The sequence below is a fragment of the Chelon labrosus genome (assembly GCF_963514085.1).
Source record: "Chelon labrosus genome assembly, chromosome: 21".
Lineage (NCBI taxonomy): Eukaryota > Metazoa > Chordata > Actinopteri > Mugiliformes > Mugilidae > Chelon > Chelon labrosus.
In genome coordinates this window covers 3,158,433-3,177,319 of record NC_140354.1, presented here as the reverse complement: position 1 = coordinate 3,177,319, position 18,887 = coordinate 3,158,433, and the positions used below count along the sequence as shown (strand labels likewise).

The window sequence follows — 18,887 nt, the reverse complement described above, 5'->3', positions numbered from 1 at the left end:
GGTTTAGTCTAAAGAAGTGAAAACCCCAGGCTTTTAGTATTTATTGCACGCCTCTTTGGTATATTCCTGCATGTCCACCTTGTGTTTTTTCAATTAATCATTTATATGCTTAGGAAATGTCCACTACAATGAGTTAAAAACAGAGAAAACACAGATCCCAACTGAGAAGTAAAGGAGTTTAATATGATACTATTTTAGATAATTAATTGTGACATTATCACAGCAGCTAAATGTTAATGAAGTGCTCCTGTCAAGGGACCTGCACGCATCACAACTGTAAATAAGTAAAATAAGAAGATGCATTTTTTTTATCGTGAAACATTATCCAGAGCGTCCTAACAACACTTAATGTAAACACATTCACTTTGACAACACTATGATGAAGATTCATAGTTTGTCTTACTAACAGCTGTTAGGGGCTCAGCTGGGACCTTAAAACCAAACCACACAACAGCCAAGAGAAAAAAACAAGGAAAAAAAACGGATGATTGTGCGTAGTCCGTATGTACAAGTGTGTGAGCAAGTAGAAAGGGACCAAAGGAGGATGGGCTAACATCAAGCCACATGCCTGTTTTCAGAAAGGTAAGCCAGATGAGGAGAGTGAGACCTGGAGCCCATTTATATTCATTACGGAGAGACAGTCTGCTCTCACTCTGCCAGTCCAGCCACTATCTCTCTCTATCTCTCTGTCACACATCTCAACACGCCAGGGAAGACAGTCTGACAAACCAAAAGACAGATAGATTCAACTTCCTCTGCATAAACAAGAGCTAAGCGAGGTGATGCTGCATCTGCCTCGGCCATCAGGATGAGAGCTGGAGGCTGCCAGCTGTCCACCTACTGACCAGACCATTACAGCCCCAACTGTATGTATAAGTCAATACATGATACTCTGCTCATGGTGTAATAATGCCTGGGCCGTGATATTCTTTCCATCTGCACATTTTACGTGGTGGTCGCATATATTTCTTCACATATGCTACCTCCATCTGCAAATCTGATTATGTGAAGAACTTACAATGCATATTTACCCTCGAAGACACATTTCTGTTCGTTTGTTTTTCCATCTGTGCTTGTGACAGTCTGAATAGCTGGTGATGCACATGCCTCTTGCACAGTCTTTCCACAATGCATATTTAGCTACTTTATTTTCAGTATGTTCAGCTGTTAAACTGTTATCTCTTTTCTTATGCAACAAAAACAAAACACTTAATGTTGTGAGTTCCCTGTTGCCACAGAAATACAATCTAACTAGACTAAACATCTACACAGCTACAGTAGTGGCCTCATTACACACGAGAAACTAAAATTTTATTTGCATTTCGATAAAAGTGGCTTGCCTTGACCTGTTACAATATTTCAAACTCAGCTTCCGTCACTCCGATCTGCTCTATCGGACTTGGATCTGCTCGGATCAAGTGTTGACAAGATCACAAGTAACCATCTGAAAATACTGTTCACACATGGCATTTTAAATGCATCGCCAAATGTTTCTCGAGATCCGATCATAGTTTTGTGCTATGTATGCAAATAAACGCAGACTTCATTTGGGGCTCAGTAACAGCTGCTGTCTCTAATGGATAGCTACCGCTGTAAGAGAACCACTTAAAGTGCTGTTTGTTGAGTGTGGGAACCACAGCACAAACACATGTTACACACAAAGTCAATACATGATACTCTGCTAATGGTCTAGTGATCCTTGTGCTGTGGTATTCATTCTATCTGAACAATTTACATGGTGGTTGCATATATGTCACATTGGGTGTTCATACTGCTGAACGTATGTGCGACCCAGACCACCTCCGATTGCGGTCTGGGTGATCGCATCTCAAATATGTCCTGGGTGTACTCACACCTATACTTAAAGTTGGTTATTAGGATCAGTCAGGATGCATTTCAATGCACGGCCTGTATAGTAAATGTTCATGCATGGAGACTATATTGAGTTACTTCTGGAGAATACACATACTTGTCGACTGACCAACTCCAAAGTTCGTTGGCTGTGAGCCGACTGATCACAGCAAGACGGCTTGATGAGAAAGGCAATGCTTTGTTACTTCAGTATAAAAGTGAGAAACTCACTTGTGAAATTTGTCTACTGTTTCATCATACACTATATTGCCAAAAGTATTCACTCACCCATCCAAATAATTGAATTCAGGTGTTCCAATCACTTCTATGGCCACAGTTGTATAAAATCTAGCACCTAGGCATGCAGACTGCTTCTACAAACATTTGTGAAAGAATGGGTCACTCTCAGGAGCTCAGTGAATTCTAGAGTGGTACCGTGATAGGATGCCACCTGTGCAACAAGTCCAGTCCTGAAATTTCCTCCTTCCATTACTAAGTATTCCACAGTCAACTGTCAGTGGTATTATAACAAAGTGGAAGCAGCTGGGAACAACAGCAACTCAGACACAAAGTGGCAGGCCACGTAAAATGACAGAGCGGGGTCAGCGGATGCTGAGTCTCATAGTCCACAGAGGTCGCCAACTTTCTGCAGAGCCAATCACTACAGACCTCCAAAATTCATATGGTCTTCAGATTAGCTCAAGAACAGTGCATAGAGAGCTTCATGGAATGGGTTTCCATGGCTGAGCAGCTGCATCCAAGCCATACATCACCAAGTGCAATGCAACCGTCGGATGCAGTGGTGTAAAGCACGCCGCCCCTGGACTTTAGAGCAGTGGAGACGCATTCTCTATCGTGACGCATCACGCTTCTAATCTGGCAATCTGATGGACGAATCTGGCTTTGGCGGTTGCCAGGAGAACAGGACTTGTCTGACTGCATTGTGCCAAGAGTTTGGTGCAGAGGGGATTATGGTGTGGGGTTGTTTTTCAGGAGCTGGGCTTGGCCCCTTAGTTCCACTGAAAGGAACTCTGAATGCTTCAGCATACCAAGAGATTTTAGACAATTCCATGCTCCCAACTTTGTGGGAACAGTTAGGGATGGCCCCTTCCTGTAACAACATGACTGCACACCAGTGCACAAAGCAAGGTCCATAAAGACATGGATAAGCGAGTTTGGTGTGGAAGAACTTGACTGGCCGGCACAGAGTCCTGACCTCAACCTGATAGAACACTTTTGGGATAAATCAGAGCGAAGACTGCGAACCAGGCCTTCTCGTCCAACATCAGTGTCTGACCTCACAAATGTGCTTCTGGAAGAATGGTCAAAAATTCCTATAAACACACTCCTAAACCTTGTGGAAAGCCTTCCCAGAAGAGCAGCTGTTATTGCTGCTAAGGGTGGGCCGATGTCATATTAAACCCTATGGATTAAGAATGGGATGTCACTTAAGTTCATATGCGTGGAAAGGCAGATGAGTGAAAACTTTTGGCAATATAGTGTATATGATATGCTTAGAGATAAAGGGAAAAAGTGACAGTACTCTAGTGAGCGTGGCCACGTAGAGCCAGTTCATTGTAATATAAAGCAAGTTCTTGGAAGAAACGACCATAGCTAACTACTATCACTTGGATCATGTTTTTTCTGCTCTCACCATCCACTAAAGAGACAAAACAAGTACACAAATTCTGTATCTTTTCTATCCCTAAGCATCTTTGGTGCTATCGTATCTCCTACAGACAAATGTGGGTGCTGTTTGTTGTCTGAAAACTATTAAATTACATTTTCTTTATACTATTTGCAAGTCAAATGGCACATAATAACTTTACAGTACCACTGTAAATGAAAATACACTAGAGCTACTGAAGATGGAAATGAGCCTTTTATATATAGACATATTAGTGGGTTTGTAAAGGTTAAGTTTATCCTCGAAATCTTTCAGAATGGCCATATGGCAGAGACTTCAGGCGACCAGGCATGCTGCGAAATAGGGGGTGAAGAGTGACAGAATAGACACAGAATGCCTTCTGGAACATATTACATCCATCGCTCAGACTCTCAAACAGAAAATAAATTCATTATAAAACAAGAAAAAAAACATAAAACCCCAGCACTTGCAAAAGCAAACAAACAAAGTGTATCCATCTAAATTCCCTTTAACTTGCAAAACGGAAGGGAAACAATAAATAGACAGAGCCACCCCTGAGCCACCCACTATCCTGTCACTCGGGCCACCGCTTCCCGCTGGGTGTGGGAAAACAGGTGGCACAGTGTTGAGACACCGCCACCAGGTGGACAGGGGGTGGCGCTGCGTGATTTCTCTTCTGCAGAAAAAGGCTGCGATCAGAGCAGGGATCCTGGAGTGTTCAGAGGGTCACCTTGAGCAACAACAGGCAGCGAGCACAACGGTGAGACACAAAGACGGGCTGCAGAGTTTAGAGGGACAGGCTAAAAACAGTGAAAGCATGCCAAAAACTGAGGCAAAGTGTTTGTATGCGTGACGCATTTCTGAACGTGAATCTGACGGCCACATGCTAGCTCATTTTACAGAGCTTAGAATCAAATGCATAAGCTTCTAGCACCCCCGTCACCACCACCCTCTTCCCTCCTGCTCCAGCGAGAAATCTGACAGAGGGTTAATGAAGCCTGTTCATTATAAGGTCAGATTCCATTAAGTGGTTACAGGGAGCATGTGCAGATGTATCTGGGTGATCTGCACGATTGATCAAGTGAAGTAGATGACCTCCATTTTCTAAAAATCACGAACGGCTGGCTGGAGGCACACTTCTTGTCAAGTCGGCACATGCACATGGATCATAAAAAGCAAGTAATTCCAACTCTTATATGAGAGATTCAGGATTTCTGGCATTAGAAGAAGCGCAGAGGTGTCTCTGAAATTAATGGCAAGAAAATCGAAACCATATGAGCCGCTGCAGGTGAGACTGGCAGGCAAAATAGGCAGAAGGAAAGAGAACGGCCTCTCAGACGTGAGAGAAAGGCTAGATGTGGAGCATGTATAAAAACGTGTCTGCTGTAAAACAGTGTCTGTCCGTCTTGCCCGAGGCACTGCTGATAGCCCCGACACTCACTCAGAGAGAGAAAAAGAGAATGAAAACAGGGATAAGAGAATGCCTGCAACAGCGGGCACACATGCATGACAGAGCCGAGCGCACACTCGGCGGCGGGTTGGAAAGACGCTGGAGTGTGTCGGATCCAGGGCCGCTGGAGGTGTGATGGATTAAGAGACACTGGCGGAGACAGTGGTCCTCCCTGAACCGTGGAACAAACCCCAGCGTAACAAACATCCCTCTCCATATCATCAACGGTCTCCTCTCTCTCTTACTCATTTTTGGAGCTAACATGACGAAATAATACCACAAGACGTCATTAAGAAAATGACATTGCCTTAACATTTTACCCTAAATTGATAGGGATAATGTATATCGATGAGTTTTATGAGTGTGATTATTAATTAACATAATTTTCGTTTCATCTTTATGGATAAGCGGTTGATTTTTCTTTTTTGGGGGGTGGGGGGGCTACATTTCTAATCCCTTCAACAACTATAGTCCTACAAAACACAATCTTGTCTTTGAAACAGTTAAATTATTAAAACAGGCATGACACGTAGACGACAGTGCAAAGGTGCATTGTGTCAAGTGCACTGTGACAGTAATCATTTCTAGCTCTCACTGCTAAATCACCACTTACATTTTGTCAGAATTTAACCTTTCCCTTCGTCCTTCCTTCACTCACCCTAAATCTTTGCTTTGCTCTCGTGCTCTCAGAGCTTCAATCCAAACACCAACCAAAGGAGTGGCGCTCACACAACACATTTAATACATCTAAACACATTAAAACCATCTTCACTAGTATGTTACTTAAACAACGATCAAAATGGTAATTAAAAAGTCTCCGGAAAGTTCACATATTTCACAACAAAGCTAAAATAAATGTGTGAATGAATATCTTAATTACCTGCCGTACTTCATGACATACACTCATTTCTTCATTGCAGTGACTCTCAGCCTTGGTAAAATGCAAATCCATCAATTTGCATACTGTCCTCACAATATTTTGCAGTCACAGAAAGAGCCGATATCACATTACAATTAGACCAACTGGCAAGAAAGATAAAGTAACTATTCTGACGGACGTTGTGGCTGTGTTTAGACATGCGGCCCTGGTAAATAAGGCCCTATAACATAATGGCATCCTGTAAAATGTTTTAATTTTTATAGCTTTTCACTCAGTGCATATGCAATTTGTCCTTACACACTACTTCAATGTGATCAATTAGCCCTGTGTACTCACAGCACAACATGGGTGATGGAATAGCTCCGACACACACACAGAAAAAAGATCACTTTCTAAATGACAAAATGATACTGGCCACAGCAAGGGCACAGTCTTCTCACAGAAACCCACAGCAAAGTCTGTCTGACCATCAAAATAAAAACATATTTTGTATCTCTTCCTTCCTCTGAACTAAGCTGATAGTGAACACAATTTGGTTCACCCACTGAGGTAAGGCTTCTTTCACCTTCATCCACGTAACTGCTCTGGGTGAGCTCTTACGCATTACCCTCCCTGTTTATTTTCTGCCCTGCAGAGGCTCTCCGCATGAAGTTCCATTCTCATGAAGTGAGCAGAGCTCGGAGCAAAAGGGAGGAGCGAAAGGAGGGAGAAGGACTTGTGTTGTTACCGCACTCAGTGCAATGATGCAATTTATAATTAAAATGCAAATAGAACGTCAGGGAGTCTCTCTTCACCTTGTTTTCACTTTACTCCAACATTCTCAGGGGAGGCCTATCTCTGCCAGGGATGTATGTATCCCAGCCAGTAAATCAATTTTTATATGAAGCACTAAAATCAATTTGAGATTTAGGCTATACAAAAACTCAAGTACAAGCCACTGCTCAGCTGAGAAAACTTACACAGACACGTCGAGCCTGTGGCTATAAAACCTTTTTCTACTTTGCTATGATGATGTGTGAGGGACATTTAAAAAGCTCACATCCCTTAACTGAAGGCTAAAAGCAATTATTCGGCAGCAAGAAAACACAGGCCTGTCTGACACATCCACCATTGGCCTGTCTCTGTTTTGACTATAGCTTATCACAAAAGGTGGCTCAAACACCCCCTAAGCTTCAATCTCAACAAACAACAAAGACAAACGCTGCGGAATGAATCATTTGGGGAAGTTTTGTTTCAAAAGTGTGCCTGACAGAGAAAACGAGGGGAAGTGGAGAGGAGGCCTTTTTTAGAGGTTGTCCTTCAGCGTGACTTTGTCATGTAACACATTTCCAGCTCAATTATCTGCATCCAGTGGATTTCAAACACATTTAGCAAGGACCAGAGAGCTTGGTAATTAGCAGGAGCCATGGCTCATAAGGGGACCAAAAACAAAGCCTGTCTTTAGCTCTATCTTTATCCCCTCCGCTTGTCTAATCTCTTCTGATCCTTCTCTTTTCACAAAGGGTGTCGGACATCATGTTTGCACTTAGTCAGTATCTTTGCATGTCAACAGGTTTCAGCTTTTATGCACCAAAGCACGATGTGATAGTGAGATACCTGATAAGTAAATCTGTAAACAGCCTGATACATATACAATCGTCTGTCACATCTTCAAGAAAATGTCAATTTAGAATTATTTCTGACTTCCCAACAAAGTAAAAACACAAAATAACTCATGCATACTCACAAAGCACCGTCATCGCACAGAGTAGAATAAAGGGTTACATGACCATGTTTGGAGGTAACAAGACAAAAAAAAAAGGGGAAATCACAGCATAAGGAGTTATGAATCTTTGATGAGACAAACAACCTTTGCTTTCACACAAAAGCTGGATAAAATATTAATAACTGGCATGCAATATAGATCGATTCAATGTTCAAAGCACTTCATGACATTATTAGAATTCCAATAAAGGTTAAACCGTGTCAGACTCTGGTCGTCCATCTCCTCCTCATTTTCTTTTCCATTTTAATTATGGCTTGAAATCACATCAGCTTGCTTTTGCATAAGACTGGAGCATTACAGGTAAAATTACTTTCTGCCTCTCCCCAGACACTCACTCGGGAAGGGACTATTTCATCCCTCCGCACTCTCTTCATCTTTACCATGGTGCTTGGTCCATAATCGCTCCCTATACTTACATTCAGCTATTTTTGATTGTCTGAATTCTACATTTTTATGTAATATAAAGCCATAAGAAACCCTCATGCAGAAAAAAATAAATTACAATTCAAAGGTTTGCTCATTCTCCCAATATGACAATAATTACACAAAATAATGATGTATCACTGCTGTCCAATATATCACAATAACTATTTAATATGTTTAGTATGTAGGAAACAGTGGATACATAACAGGGGAGCAATTCTCCTCACCATCCCCTCCTTCCTTTCAGACAATTATAATGATCAAAAGTGCCAGCAGCAGTACAAATTACCGAATTCGTGAGATATCATCTAAAACAGAGAAAGAGAGTCATGTGGGCAACCGGAGAATAAAAAAAGCATGTTTGAATTAAGCCATTTTTGGAGAGGAAAAATGTCTGCAAACACAGTAGACGTAATTGACGGCAGGACTCATAATATACACTGAGTGCTGATGGCCATTATCACTTGAATATCCCTTCTGCTACACGCCGCACAATGTGTATGTGTTCGAGGGGCCGCGAAGATAGCCTGGAAAACCATCAGTGAAGCAAATATCAATGAAAAGCAAACATCGCTTGTAAAGTAGATGTGTCCCCTCCCATTAGCATAAAGTTAAACCTCAAGTGGATGCGCACACACACACACAGACTGAAGAGGAGCCAATTAAGATCAACTGTTCACTTAACGTGTTATCCTGTCATATCATTGTGCTGCAATACAGGGATGAAGGGCAAGCTAATGCCATGGGGGGTCAAAACTGGCATTCTTCCATATCACATCAGTGGGGAACAATATTACCGCTTCCTACCAGATGTCATATCTAATCTCCTTCTCCCTGAAGAAACGTTCACTTGAGACCACGCAGTAGTAAACACAGAGGCAGAGAGCTAATGAACAGGGTCGTTATGAGTGATGGTCCAGGGTCATTCTTTGATGACACACATATATATGAGAACATGAATCTGATGCTTTAAATTATATTTTAAAACTAATCTAATGAGTGAATGCATCTTGATCATTATTTATCATGATTTGGCAACAAACAAATATATTTTGTCAGAAGGTTAATTCCATTTCTAATTCAATACCAACACAGAATTCACATAAATATACTGCAATGAAACCCGAGCAGAGTCTCACAGACCACTGAGGAGACTTGGAGACAGGTGCACACTGTGCTATCTGTCTTACTGCGTTACTGCTGCTCTTTTCAGTGAGAGGAAGGGAGAGGAAAGGTAGCTGCGCTAATAAGTTCAGTTCTATCCATCGGTTGCACTTGGTACGACAAGGGTTACTCCTTTGTGTGCCCCAACGTCACTCTACTACCCAATTACCACATTTAGACACACATACACACACATACATTCATTTATATTCAGGGAGAATTTTAAATGCTCTCCATTAAATTCATAAAAGATGGATCGTCTATTAAAAGCAAAAGTGATCTTCTCACCTTTTATACACTGTTATCTATACATTAAAGAGCACATACATTATGCGGCGAGGGCTGGAAATGAGGCAGCTCACTCTGAAAAGTGTCAAATCACATTAAAAGGAAATGTCAGTAATATTAAGCAGAGGAAAACACTGTCGGTCAGATTAAGCATTAACGACGATGCAAAAACTAATATCGAAAGTGAACTAAAGGAGAACTATGAGCAAAACCCGCCTCAAACAATGATGGTGGACATTTGTGTGCTATTTCCATTAAAAATCAGTCAGATGGAGAGGGTTGGGTTGGAAATATTTAAGTAGGTTTTTAATTACCCCAGGCTCGTCTGATTGTTGGAGAAACTGTGGCTCTCAGGAAGCCGATGATCATCACATATTTTGGGCGTGTCCATGTTCATGTAGTATCCATACAGAACATGTAATCATATTAGGCACAAATATAACTTTTAATTGGATGGAACTGTATACTGGATTTCTAAATTCAAAAGCAACAATATAAAAGCAAAATACATATTTGGTTTACTGAGTGTAGCTGCTAGAAAAGCCATTACCAAGAAGTGGCTTAACCCAGACCCACTCTCTCTGTGATGATTGGAACAAAATAATCCATGATTTATTTATTTTTTTTCAATGGAAAGAATCACTTTCACCATGAAGCTGCAGGAAACTCAATTTGAAGAAATTTGGAGGAAGTGGAATATATATATATTTACCCCAGACACTCTTCCTTTGTTTAACATGTATCTTTATTATTATTATTTTTATTATTTGTCATTTATATGCTGCTATGTATATTAATGTTCTTTATGGCAAAGCTATATCATATTCTGCTTCAATATTGTGGAAAATGTTAAAAATAAAGAAATATTAACATTAAAAATACGAAAATATATATAATTTCCGAGTGACATTTTCCGTATTTACTCCCCAAGGAACCTTAGTAGAGATAGGGGTGTAGAGTGCTGCAGGCGCACCTCTCTGTTTGGCTGCTGGCTCCTAAATGCCAAGCTCTATCCTGGCGCCACTGAAGTGGAAAAGCCTGCAAAGTTGCAGCCACGAGCTGATACCAGACAACCGTGAACGTGTCGTATCATCTGTATTAATCAGCCAGCATTCTGATTTGAGATCAGCTCATTACCTGTACACAGGGGCTCACAGAGTCAGCATTGGGAGAATCAAATCCAAACTCCCAAGACACTATTAAGATAACACCCGCAAAATGACTGCTGGTGCTAGTAAAGGTGTCAAAACCCTGCGTGTCACAATCCAAATCCAAGCCATCCTAATTCATGTTAAGGTTACATGTGTTCCCTTCAATATTCTTTGCAGCGCTGAGCCTTTTGGAGGGTCATCAGATGGTGCCTGCGACGGCAGTCAGTTCTGAAAGCAGGAAATGCCAGGCAGATAAAGCTGCTAGACTAACACAAACACACAATCACACATACACACAGTGACATTTCAGATCTTGCAGTAAATCTGTGACCGTAGCCAACAGTTATTCTCCGAATCCAAGTCTTCCTAATTCATCTCCTTCTCGTTCTCTATCTCTGAGAGCACTCCTGCCGCTATCTAACTTCCAGCCCTAAAATTCATCTTCTTCGCCTATTCTGTCATTTAAAATTAGTCATGTTAACTATTCCATATGTTTTGTCTTTTGTCTTAATGGCATTTGGTGGAGGCGAGTTTTGGTGGAGACACTCCTCTGAGATTATAACTCCCTCCTAATGAAGTCATTTGAGTCAGGCAGGCACATTCCAATCTCTGTACAGCCAATCAAAAGCACCAGAGAGACTTTCTCTGCTCAGGCAGATGCCAAGATGGTGGCAACAACAGACAGTGATGGACTGAGGGATGGAGGCAGACAACAGAGAAAGACAAATAAAAATAACAAGATGGAGTGCATTGGTATTAAAACATGGTTGATACATACAAATATAATAAATACATTATAAGAGACTTTAATAAAGTGAGGAAGACGAAAAGGCATAAGCAAGCACAAGATGAGAAGGTGACAGGATCTGGCATTTTCTTCACAGAATAATGTGACCAAGAGAAAGGAAGAAAGAAAACAAGGAATTCTCTGACACACGGATACTAAGAAAGCAAACAAGGAGCCAGACGTCGAAACAAATTAGATTCCGGGCCCTGTAACTATGGATAAGCAACATGGACTGGATTTTTTTCATTTTAGTGTAGTTTTGACTGTGAGAGACTATCATCCCCATTTTAGAACACTAAAGTTTTGTATTTATTGTACTATTAGAATAATTGTCTGTCGTAAAAGAGCACAGTTAAAAAAAACACATGCTGTTCTGGACGTCACTAAAAAATCTTGGACATAAGGAAGAAGGCACAATAAAAGATAAGGGAGGGAAAATATTGCTGCTGGTCAATAAACAAGCCTGAACGTGCCCAGACATAAGGCACATCCACAGTACATAGTGCTTGTTTATTAGTAAATCATCAAACTAGATACATGGTGCACTAGACACACCAGTGTGACACACTTCTACTAGTTTCCGGCTTTAACAATGTACATGTTTAGACCTGACATACACCGGGTGATTCCAAATTGATGAACCGTAATACTCTTCTGTCTGTGCATTTCTAAAAACAGAATATGACACAGTATAGGCAGAGATTCCTCTGTTGTGACATTTACGGTAACATGTTATCACTTGAGGCAATACAGGGAATGTGGCTTCTCACATAAAAGCTCTCAGGGATGCACCTGAAGAAAGAATAAAAAAGATAAAGTGTTGGGGTGTAATCTTCAGCTGGAGAAATTTGCAGTCATCTGCTTTTAGGGAACACAGACACTGATAGTTTGTAATAAATCGGGACCGAGTGGTAAAAATTAGCAGATGAGTGGAATATTGTAGTTCCACAAATTTCCATTTGAAGCTGCCTCCAATGGCGAGTCAATACCCATAGACCTCCATGTTAAAACCCACAAATCTACAGCAGAAATAAACAGCCTGATACAGAAGAGGGTTCTGTTATCTATAGCTAATTTTCCCATTCAACAAAATTGTACAGGTGTACTTTTTGTAAGTGGGAGGAAGTTCAACTGGAAATTAGGGATGTCACAATCATTTTTATTTATTTTTTGCCCCCAATCCAATCATCTACATATCACAATTTAGAAACTATTGTCTGATTGCCTTTGCTTTACAATAGTTACCTTCCCCAGGCAACGATACCTGTGGTTCTAGGCTAGTTTTACTTCTGCAGCCCAGCTCATTGGTGGTAACTAGCATCGGGTCTGGACAAAACTCCACAGTGATGAGGGAAAAAGAGGAAGGGTGACGCTGTCAAAGTGTTGGGAACGGGGCCCCTTCGTGCACTGCCTTTGGTATGCTGTTTAACAACAACATAAAAGCACATAAACATCTGTGTACAGGCGGAAATGCCGGTTTCATGTGGCTAGCTTTTTGAAGTGTTAGCTCCCACACACTTTCCAACAACTACAGTCACTTGGGTGACACATGTTACGCTCAACGCCGCTGCCCTTAAAGAGCTCGTAACACACTGTAAAGTACTTCCGCACAGTCATGTTCAAGTTTGGTTTTGGTATAGGCCAGCCATAAAACAAATATTTAGCACATTTCTCCCAGAAACTATGCTGGTGTTAGTGAAAAATTTGATAAAAATACTGGTACTGGTAAATATGAGCCATGCAAATGAAGTATATAGTTACTGGATATTCTAACAATTATCAGTCAATATTACACCTCTCTAAAGTGTGGGTCTGACCCAAGAGTTTGTCTGAACTCCATTTAAACTTGTTCTGCATAAAAGCAAACAATCAGACAAGGCACACGCAGGGAACTAATTTGCAGCCAAGTATTGCATCGGAACAGCAGCAGCAGTCCACCTAATGTCCTTAAATGACCACAGTTTACTGCACGACTGACAGCTAACAGAGGCAGTCTGCAGAGCTATTAGAAAAATAAGAATACACAAAAAAATCCAAACAAGTTAGTTACAAAGAAGTAAAATGAATATACTGGAGACAGAACTACGTCAAGAGTCAAGGCATGTATACACTATCAAAAAGAACCATATTGGAAGAAAAATATAAATAAGACACGATCATTAACCAGCTCTTCCACACTTAACAAGGAGCTCAGAGAGACAAGGGAGGAGGCATAAGTGGAGGGAGCCGCAGGGTTGCCGCGGTAACTGAAATTAGAACCTGGGATAACAAGAGAAATGAGAATGTGTGGGACGACCCAGGTGAGACAGACGGAGAGAGGAATAAAGGCACAGAACAAGAGATGGAGAGATGAAAAAGGATTCATAGACTGACTAACAGAGCTGCCTTCGTTCCTGTGAGCACAGCTTATACAACAATGTGACAAATAAAACGCCGGAATTAGTTTTCTTTCAAAATCTTTAAAAAGGGCCGTGGCAGCTCATTCAACAGGATACGTGAGGAAATCATGAATGTGCTCTCCTGCGGTGTGACATCATCTCAGAAAATAATAAATCACACACCCGAGATCGTTGCAGAAGGAGTATTGTAACTGCACAGAAACTGAAGCCAAGATTTAGATATTTATGCCCAATTTATACTACCCAACTTCCACTTCCAGTTGTTAATTAAGTCAATATTATTTGTATAGCCCCTAATCACAGTGAGTCTCAAAGGGTTTCTTAACTCCCACGCTATAAAAATAAATGAAAACGATGCCTTCCAACCTCAGACCCTCACTGAAACTGAAGAAAACCTCCCACAGAAATCATTAAGAAAACACAATAAAGAGTAAACAACAGATATGATGTACAGGCAATGATCTTTATAAGACTGTGATAAATCTGAAAGCACTCATTGTACCGCTGCTGACATATAGGATCAAGCACCAATCTCAGTCTGCTTGGAGGTTGCCAAGAAGCAGTTAATGCCAACTGGAGGCTGGCAGTTTATAAGGTCTGAGTGTTAAGACCTTAAATGTCAATATTGGTCCCAAGGGATGGAATAATTAAGGCGTAAAGATCTAAAAGCCTTGTCACATATGGCTAGCCAGCTGTCACATCTGTCTGTTCATTTTCATGCTGGTAACAAGTGGGCCCGAACTAAAGCAGCCGCAGCTGAGTACGTTGAGGCTGAGCATTAAATGTCAGCTGACTGAGCTACAGTATAACACTAAATGAGGAGACGCCTGGCATTTAAAACAATACACAAGCTCCACTTCTAATTTTAGGGAATTCACTCCCTAGTGGCTCGTCTCGAAAAGATCTTTTCCCACATCCCCAGTGTTCGGTGTTATGGAAAGCAGGATTGCAGAGGGGTGCTGCATTGAAGACTTATAACTCAGGATGTGGGATGTTAGAGTGGCAGATTTAACCTGTTAGGGCAGCAGAGTGACAATCCCGCAACTGGATAACCTTTAGGATCTTTCCATTTCTAAAACTACCCAAATAATTCTTTGCAGTTCTGGTAAGATGTTAACTGTATTCCATTGGCTCTGTACTTGTGCTCAGCTGAATGACAATAAAGATGAATAATCCAATCTAACAATGTACACTTGTCTTATATTCAACCTCTTGTAGTTATTTAAGTATTAACTACCCTCTCTGAGTATTAAATCTTAACCAAGTAGACTAATTTTCAATAAATTTACACAGACCTCAACAGAAGAATTTGCAATCTGGAAACCTTCACAATCTTTCAGTTACTTCCGAACCACTACACGGGACCCGTTTAAAATGCACATCACGTAAGTACGCCTCCTTGCTGGTCAAGCATTGCCAAAGAAACAGATCATTTCTAATTTTCAAAAGGAAACAATGAAAGTGTCATTTCTGGTCTCTCTCGGTTTGGTACAAAACTGAGAACAAGTTGTCTCTTTGTTGCAGTCATGTAATGGTTGCTTTATTATAACCATAGACAATTCTTTATTTCAGCTGTACTTTATCAACAAAAGCCATGTGGGAGGAAAATTATTCAAAACAAATCCAATTGAGGTCCATGTCACTTTAGAGTAGAGGTTTGAGGGCTCGCCGTCTTGGCTCTTTGTTTGCACTGAGCTTTAATATATCCATGTATTTAAAAGGCATTTTACAGCATCTTGAGTGCAAGTTTGCCCTTGGTTCATTTCGTTATGCTTGGCTTTTCAAGCATGAGTAAGTGCTAGCTATCAGGTGACAACATTTGTCTCCTTATGACTATGAAACTACATTTCAGGGTCACTTCTTATAGATAAAGGTCTCCTAACAACTCCTAACAAAGTGCCATTACATTTTTGTCTGCCTACTGCATGTGTTAATGCCATCATCAGAGTTTGAAAGTCTACTACCTATCTAAATGAGAAAGATAAAAGAGTAAGGTTTCCAGTACACTTCTACAAAACTGTCTGGTGTAAATGCATCCTGGCATTTAGAAGATGACAGATCTAGGGAGGTGGTTATAAGGTTACTGGGATCTCTAAGTCCTGAGTTTGTGGTTGTGTGTGGCAGGCGGCTGCTGGCAGGAGTAAGTGACAGGTCAGGTGAGCGCTGTGGTCTGCTCAGGCGTACAGATCCAGCTCCTCTGTCTGATCTGAAGTGGCTTCAATTAACTGAAGCAGCCAAGTGTGAGGGAGGGGACTGGGGAGCACAGGCCCCAGACAAGAATCCTGACAGATTCTAGGGGGGTAAGACGAGTGGGGCCTTCTGACAGGTCCTCTAATGCCCCACCAACTTCATCCTCTCTCTATCTCCTCTTAGCTAATTACTAAGTATCCATATGCAGACACTTGTCACTGTGATCACAGCAAATTGGCTGAAACTGCAGGGTCAGCAAGGACTATCTTTCACTCGCATATACAGACATACACACAGGATATACACATGTAGCCTTCCACTAAAACAAAACACACACTTCTCCTCATTTTCAATACTATTTGGAGTTTCAGGCGAGAACAGAAATTAAGTTGCAACCAGGAAATCCAATATCACAAGCACTGCTTCCGATGCAAAACCATTGATTCTCTCTCTGTGCGGTAATACGGGAAGGTGGTGATTAAAATATCCCAGCATTCCTCAACAAATCCTACACAGAGATTTAATTTCCATGGATATACAGCCACACTGATGTCAGAAGACAGTGCCAAATTAAATGTTAGTTTCACATTGAATATATGAAAGTAAATCTCACTATAAACAAGGGAACACAGAATATATTTGAACTGAATTTCACTTGTCATTAACACCATCCTCTGCTTAAATCGAAAGATCCCCTGTGCTAATCCCAGCTTTGATGAAACCATGAAACAGCAGACGAACCTAGACACACCAGCAGCAAATTCATCACCTCAACAATGCCATTTCTATTTTCTCCTTTCAGCACATGCAAAACTATGTGCTGTTTTACGACGTATTTTCATCCCGCTTTTACCTAATTAACATGGGAACTATTTCGGGGGGAGGCATGCAACACACAGGCCCACATTTCCCCCTGAAGGATATATTTTATTGTTCTTTTTTTGGGGGGTCTACTGTGTTAGCATATCCGCTTTGCCTCCACCCCTATTTCCCCTTCTAAAAGCCTGATCTCCTTCCTTTCATTTCACTTTTTTGTCTTTTATTACGGCCGGGCGCAATTTCCACTTTTAAATGATGGTGGAATAAAACCTGAAAGTTCTTACCCAGCTGCCATTTATATGATCAAGTGCCTGCTGCATTCTCTGTTCTCTTGCTACTTGGTATTCCTTTACTTCAGCCTTCAGATCCTCTGTCACCTTCATTGTTTTTGAGGGTTTTCAATTCAAACCATCTACCTTATTTCTCATTCTGGGCCATCCATTTCCACCGTTTCGTTCAAAGGTAGCCATATGAGAATATTGTAGATGTTGCTTCCTCGAAAAGCTAAATTTACTGTGCTTGGGAACAAAAGACTAAAAATATAACTCACTCTTTTCAAAATCATGTCCACAGAAAAAACGAAATTAGACTATGAAAGACTGTCATTTACAATTAAAATGAAGTTAATTCAAAATGAAAGGAATCTAAAGGAATTAAGTGCAGAGCCGTTTAATATTGATCTGTATGTCTAGAGCAGCGCACATGGCACTAAAACACAGCAGCAGTTACAAGTTAGTTCAAAATACTTTATTTAGTTGTGTTACCATCAGTTAAAGGCCAAACAAGGCCATGTATGACTCTAAAGCACCCTATTCTAAACCCAAAACCCTCCACATCCCCACCACCACGGATATCCACCCACAGTATGCTTAACAATTTCCCAATATTGGAACAGACCAGCGGCCCCCCTTCCCTCCCCCAGATCCTCACCCCATTTGGTACTCACCTAGATCAAAGTACCTTGCACATCTGTTACTCTTTCTGCTGCCATAACTAGCCAGCTGGACTCTGTCTGTCAGGTCTCTCTGTCTGTAGGTGTGTCAGCACTGCGTGTCTGTCCAAAGCCTGAGCTTCTTGGCAAGCTGCAAACACAAACAGCGCAAAGAATCAACAAGACTGTAGTTGTGAGAGCGGGCGTGGGTGTGAGCCAGTGCCTTATCATATTCTTGCAAGAGACTCCTTGTCAAGTTGACTGTTTGTGTGCACATCTGTTATGTAGGAGACTTGAATGCAGAATATTTTTGAGATAGAGCGTGTGTGTGTTTGGGTGTGTGGGTGTGTGTGTGTGTGTGTGTGTGTGAGACAAGATATTAGAAAGACACATGTTTTATGAAGACTGTAGTGAGGTTTACATAGCAAGGTGGGACAAAGTGGGACTGGGGCAACTCCTTACACAATTACGCTCAGCTTTAAAGCACTAATCCAAACGAAAACTTTACTTGGGCTGTATAGATCCAGCGAACTGAAAAGACAAAGGTGTAAACAGAGAAGAAAAAGCAATGTTGTCTCATTCTCACAAATCAAATGGCGGTTCTTATAGCAATTAAATGCTTCCTTAATTCTTCTTGGCATGTATGGATAAAATGGATAGAAATCTGTGGATATAATTCAGATGCACCCGCTATATGTTAATGTGTTGTATAAAAGGCCCACAGAGACCCCAATAACAGTACAACCATCTGACAGAACAGGCCCACGGTGGCACTCAGCTCCAGCAGAGAGGTATGCCCTGGCAGTCTCATTAAAATCCTCCAAGTCTAAATCTCTTTCAAAAACCACCTCTACCTAAATAAACATGACCGAGGACGCTTACTCATCCTTCACATGCCTGCCAACCACAGACGAACAGGATTTCACAGCGCAGGCTGGTTGTGTGTGGCCAACCATTACACTGGAAAGGTCTGCGGATTGTAGCAAAATGTCTTTAGCTAAACAGCCACAGCGATGCTCCTTGGGCTCATAATACAGCCAATCCATAAAGATGCCTGACATTTAAGACATTTAAAACTGAAAAAGCCGGGTGATTTAAGTCAATTTTCTTTTACACCCTGCTCGTAAAGTACAAAGCTGCA

At 41.2% G+C, this 18,887-nt stretch overlaps 1 protein-coding gene across 2 annotated transcripts in view; it reads right to left on the bottom strand.

Annotated features, from left to right (window-relative positions):
- Nucleotides 1–17,878, bottom strand: part of spop (speckle type BTB/POZ protein) — a 60,717-nt gene extending 42,839 nt beyond the window's left edge. For both annotated transcript variants that reach the window (XM_084570691.1, XM_084570693.1), the window contains exon 1: nucleotides 17,762–17,878. The gene's annotated coding sequence lies outside the window, so the exon portion shown is untranslated. The remainder of the gene's footprint in view (nucleotides 1–17,761) is intronic.
- Nucleotides 17,879–18,887: the final 1,009 nt, after the last annotated feature.